The sequence below is a fragment of the Chelonia mydas genome, chromosome 7 (genome assembly GCF_015237465.2).
Source record: "Chelonia mydas isolate rCheMyd1 chromosome 7, rCheMyd1.pri.v2, whole genome shotgun sequence".
NCBI lineage: Eukaryota > Metazoa > Chordata > Testudines > Cheloniidae > Chelonia > Chelonia mydas.
The window spans coordinates 54,037,977-54,043,976 of NC_057853.1; positions in this window are offsets into that span (position 1 = coordinate 54,037,977).

Below are 6,000 nucleotides of genomic sequence, written 5' to 3' on the forward strand. Positions count from 1 at the left end.
ATCATGTTACGCCAGGTGATCCCTGCAGGACCAGGTGGCCGGGGCAAAATCCCTAAAGATCTGCGGTGAGATGAGCTAGATCCAAAACCCATCTGAAAACCTATTCGTGTAATAGAATAATGAGCCTTGGGTATGCAGCCCCCTCTTACTGGCTATCTCATGCATAGATCTGTGATAAAGGGAGAATAACAAACACTGCAGCCTGAGTATACAGCTGAATCGTACTGCTTGAAGCTGCGGTCCCCACTTGCAAACTGTCTCCCATCCAGCTCTGACGTAGCGATAGAAGTGTAGAAGGAGCTCTTCCAGGAAGCTGCTCTGAAGTAAACTCCCCTGAGCTAGGTTTGAGAGCTCTTGGTTTTCTCTAACTAAGAACATAGAGTCCATGTAACCTAGAATATATGGAGGGGAAGTACCTAGACAGATTATTTGACATGTCTCGTAGAGCTGGGAGGATAACTGATTTTTAATTAATTGGCAGCTCTAAAGAAAAGAAAGAATTGGTTTGGGTTGAATCGAATGTGAACTCTTTCAGGATTTTAGGCAAATCAAAAAGTCCATTTCAGGTCAAACAAAACACTGTTCGACTCGAAATGTTTTGTGTCCAGGTATTTTTAAAGAGCTAGATTCACGGAGAAGGTGTTGGTGATGCCCTTCCTATAACTGTTAGGGCACTCACCTAGGACAGGGGAGACCCGGGTTCAAACCCCTGCTCCAGAGTGAGGTTTGACCTGCCTTCTCCCCCATTCCAGGTGAGTGCTCTAACTACTTGGCAAAGGGTTATAAGGCTAGCACTGGTACCACCACCTACTTCTCCAGTTGGGTTGTGAATGAAGCTGACGTCCCCTTGTGACTGTAGCCTGAAATAATTTTTTGGGCCAAACTTGTGTCAAATTTGCAAATGGTTTGAGATCAACTGAAGCTGTATATTTTGGTGAATAAACTATTCCTCAAAAAAATGTCCCCCAGCTGTAGTGTCTGTGCAGATGTCCCTAGTAGCTGGAAATCCTCTGCTACATCCTCTGTTCTCCAGGGGCAATGGATGCAAAGAAAGGAATAGAATTCACACTGCATTTCTCTACTGGGGGCCCTGGTTGTGGAGTGGGGACAGTTTTGTTAGTCTGGATGTTCATAGGCAGGAGTTGTAGACCAAGCTGGAAGAAAAAGCAGAAAGCCTACAAGGAAGGGAAGATGGGAGGGATTAGCAAGGAAAGCTACCTTACTGAGGTCAGAACATGTAGGATAAAGTGAGAAAGGCCTATGGAGATAGATATTACCACATCCGAGGTAGAAGGCAAACTCGAACAGCTTAATGGGACTAAATCGGGGGGCCCGGATAATCTTCATCCAAGAATATTAAAGGAACTGGCACATGAAATTGCAAGCCCATTAGCAAGAATTTTTAATCAATCTGTAAACTCAGGGGTTGTACCCCTGGAGAATTGCTAACATAGTACCTATTTTAAAGAAAGGTAAAAAAAGTGATCCGGGTAACTACAGGCCTGTTAGTTTGACATCTGTAGTATGCAAGGTCTTGGAAAAAAATTTGAAGGAGAAAGTAGTTAAGGATATTGAGATCAATGATAATTGGAACAAAATACAACATGGCTTTACAAAAGGTAGATCGTGTCAAACCAACCCGATCTCCTTCTTTGAGAAGGTAACAGATTTTTTAGACAAAGGGAACGCAGTGGATCTAATTTACCTCGATTTCAGTAAGGCATTTGATACAGTTCCACATGGAGAATTATTAGCTAAATTGGAAAAGATGGGGGTCAATATGAAAATTGAAAGGTGGATAAGGAACTGGTTAAAGGGGAGACTACAACGGGTCACACTGAAAGGTGAACTGTCAGACTGGAAGGAGGTTACCAGTGGAGTTCCTCAGGGATCGGTTTTGGGACCAATCTTATTTAATCTTTTTATTGCTGACCTTGACACAAAAAGCGGGAATGTGCTAATAAAATTTGCAGATGACACGAAGCTGGGAAGTATTGCCAATACAGAGAAGGACCGAGATATCATCCAGGAAGATCTGGATGACCTTGTAAACTGGAGTAATAGTAATAGGATGAAATTTAATCGTGAAAAGTGCAAGGTCATGCATTTAGGGATTAATAACAAGAATTTCTGTTATAAACTGGGGACACATTACTTGGAAGTAACAGAGGAAGAGAAGGACCTCGGAGTATTGGTTGATCACGGGATGACTATGAGCCGCCAATGTGATATGGCCGTGAAAAAAGCTAATGCGGTCTTGGGATGCATCAGGAGGAGGTATTTCCAGTAGAGATAAAAAGGTGTTAGTACTGTTATACAAGGCACTGGTGAGACCTCATCTGGAATATTTTGTGCAGTTCTGGTCTCCCATGTTTAAGAAGGATGAATTCAAACTGGAACAGGTACAGAGAAGGGCTACTAGGATGATCTGAGAAATGAAAAACCTGTCTTATGAAAGGAGACTCAAGGAGCTTGGCTTGTTTAGCCTAACTAAAAGAAGGCTGAGAGGAGATATGGTTGCTCTCTATAAATATATCATGGAGGGAGAAGAATTATTTAAGCTCAGTACCAATGTGGACACAAGAACAAATGGATATAAACTGGCCATCAGGAAGTTTAGACTTGAAATTAGACTAAGGTTTCTAACCATCAGAGGAGTGAAGTTCTGGAACAGACTTCCAAGGGAAGCAGTGGGGGCAAAAGACATATCTGGCTTCAAGACAAAGCTTGATAAGTTTATGGAGGAGATGGTATGATAGGATAGCCTAATTTTGGCAATTAATTGATCTTCGACTACTAGCGGTAAATATGCCCAATGGCCTGTGATGGGATGTTAGATGGGGTGGGATCTGAGTTACTACAGAGAATTCTTTCCTGGGTGTCTGGCTGGTGAGACTTGCCCACATGCTCAGGGTTTAGCTGATCCCCATATTTAGGGTCGGGAAGGAATTTTCCCCCAGGGCAGATTGGCAGAAGCCCTGGGGGTTTTTCGCCTTCCTCTGCAGCATGGGCACGGGTCACTTGCTGGAGGATTCTCTGCACCCTGAAGTCTTTAAACGATGATTGAAGGACTTCAATAGCTCAGACATAAGTTAGGGGTTTGTTACAGGAGTGGGTGGGTGAGACTCCGTGGCCTGCGTTGTGCAGGAGGTCAGACTAGACGATCATAATGGTCCCTTCTGACCTTAATGTCTATGATTCTGTGATTCTATGTTCCTACATCCAGTACCTCCACTTTGCTGGTGACATCGATCGTTTCAGAGCAGGACAGACTTGTGGGCCTAAACAGTCACAGTGGGCCTGATCCAAAGTCCATGGCTGTTAATAGGAGTTTTTCCCATGCAAGCAATTGTAGGTGCTGCCAGGATGTTGTATGGTTGTGAATGGGAGAAAAGATGGCCCACCCGATTGCAAATGGGAAAGACGTGCTCCATGAGACAACCCGTGAGATGTGAGCCATGCTTTAGAAAAGCTTGACAACCTCTGCCCTGGGGGAAAGGTACCACTCAGACAGATTGCCTAGAGGCCATGCTAGAGCCTAGGCATGCAGAACCCGCTGACAGAGACGGTCTGGGGCCCAGGGACAGAGAGGGGAATAAAATATTCTTGGCATGTGGTGCTGTTACCTTCTCACAGAACAGCTGTGTGCTCAGTTCCAGGTGCCCAGGAACGCCAAGGAGAGTCTGTATCTCGTGGATAGCCTGAGTTGTCTAAGGTGTGCCCTCCTCTTACAGGTGTTCTGCTGCCTCTCAGACAGCCAGATATTCCAGGTGCAAGCTAGGGACGGCAGGGTAACTCTGTGTGCTCCATTTAGGGGTCTGGAAGGCTCGAGACATCCTGGGTTATGATGTTGGAGGTGTCTGGGCGTCGGTTCATTCGGCTGTTTGGGCTGCTCTGGACACTGGCCGTGCCGCTGTCTGAGCTCTGTCGGTCTGGGCTGGTGGCACTCTTCGGGCTGCTCTGAACCTTATGGATATGTTGCTGCTGTCTTTGCAGAGTGGATGAAACTGTTTGTGGTAAAATGTAATCAAGTGGAAAATTGCAGTGCATATAAACACATATGGCACTCAATGACTGGGCATTAGGCACAGTGACTGCAGGCAAAAAAAAAAAAATTATCTGTAAATGTTTCCCAGCAAGTTTCAAAATCTTAAAGAACAATAAGATATTAGCAATGTAATGGGGTGATACAGAGAGGCAGCGAGCCTTGCGTTGGGAGAACGAGGATTCATGCAGCTGTGATGACAGGAGCGGCTGGGATCACTCAGCCATGCTCAACAAGCCTTGTCCTCCAGAGCAAGGCAGCTGCCAGGGGTTTCAGTCCCATGGCCAGGTGCCTGTGCCTAGAGATGAGGGAGCCAGGAGGTGGCCGTCCAGCCCACCTCTCTACTCCTGAAAGAGCCTGGCCATTCACTACTACGTTTTGAAGAGGATGCGTGTAGTCACTGACTCAGAACCGTCCTGCCTGGGGGAATGGTCACGGGATCAAGTGGATTAGTGGCTAATCCCTAGAGATGAAAGTAATATTAAACACTTACCGGTATCGGGGCCTGGCTCTGGGGCTTGGGTGGAAGGGGTGGGGCCTCGGGCAGAAGGGGCGGGGTTGGGGGGTGAGCCTCCCCCAGCCAGCCCAACCATGCTGCCTGGCCCGCACTGCCCGGGGCTCTGGTGGTGATTTAAAAGGGATGGGGGCTCTGGCTGCTGCCCTTTTAAATCGCTGGCCCTGGGGCAGCACCCGTTTTGCCCCCCGCATCAGCGGCCCGGGCAAAAGGGCCAATGACGTTAAAGAGCGTCCTTTGCCACAGCAGCGTGTTAACGTTGGCTTCTTACTGGTCCACCATACCGGCCAACGTTCACCCCTGCTAATCCCTCAAAGCATCATCCCCACCAGCACTCACTGGCTGGGGAAGCTCATCCCAGACATCAGAGGACCAGCAGTTCAGATCCCCATGTAAGCCACCACCTGGGTGGGTCTTCTATGGGGCTCGAACCTCGGTCCTCTGGATCTAAAATCATGGGCCCATAGATGTGGTGCAGCCATGACAGGGACGAAGATACGCTTGGCCAGTGTGTGACTGTGGGCTCAGCTGAGCGGCCAAGGAGCCAATCTGCCACAGAGGCTGATCTCCTCCCTTTTCTCTGGTGGTGGCTTCTCTGGGTCTGTGCTGAGGCATTCTGGCAGGGCAGTACGAGGGCTGCATCAATCTCTTTGCAGGATCAAGCCTTTAGACCGTGGGGCAGGGACTGTACCATCTTCTGTTTGTGCCATGTCATGCACCCACTTTCGACTCTGTGTATAATAAATGGGCAACAACGGTGGGAGTGTTGAATAAATGGCTCTGTTTATATTTTCATCCACTTCAGTTTAGTTACAAAATAATCCTAGTAATTTTAATTATTAATCTAATTAGAGTTCAGGAGCCCCTTGTGCTGTGTGCTGTGCAAACACGGGAAGAGACAGGCCCAGCCAGGAAGAGATTGCAGTTTAAATAGACAGACGGTAGCAGGGGGAGATGAAGTGAGTTGTTGAAGGTAAGCCTCTGAATTGGGAATATAACCCATGGCTCCTAATCATATGCCTTCCCCATTAGACCGTATTGCCTTCCCTTCCACCCTTCTCTTACTTTTGTCCCTTTATTGTGCAGCGCCCCGTCAGCACTCTGAGATGAGGGGCAGCCAGATTCTCACTTTGCAGTCTCTGATTCATAAAGATCAACCCTGAAACTGACACACATGCATCAGATGCATGCAATAACGCCCCCATTGTGATAATGGCTAATGAATCCCTGTGCATATCCATACATGGTCACTACAGACATACACACTTGGCTTCAAACTCAGGGCTTTGAACACCTATCTGCCAATATGACAGGTATGGACCCAGCCTCCATCCTAATGGCTGGCTGTATTTAGGAATGGTGACGAGGCCAGCCCAAAAGTGCTGTCCATAAAACCCACACGCCCCTCATACCTTGGCTAAGTTAAATGTAACACACTGTC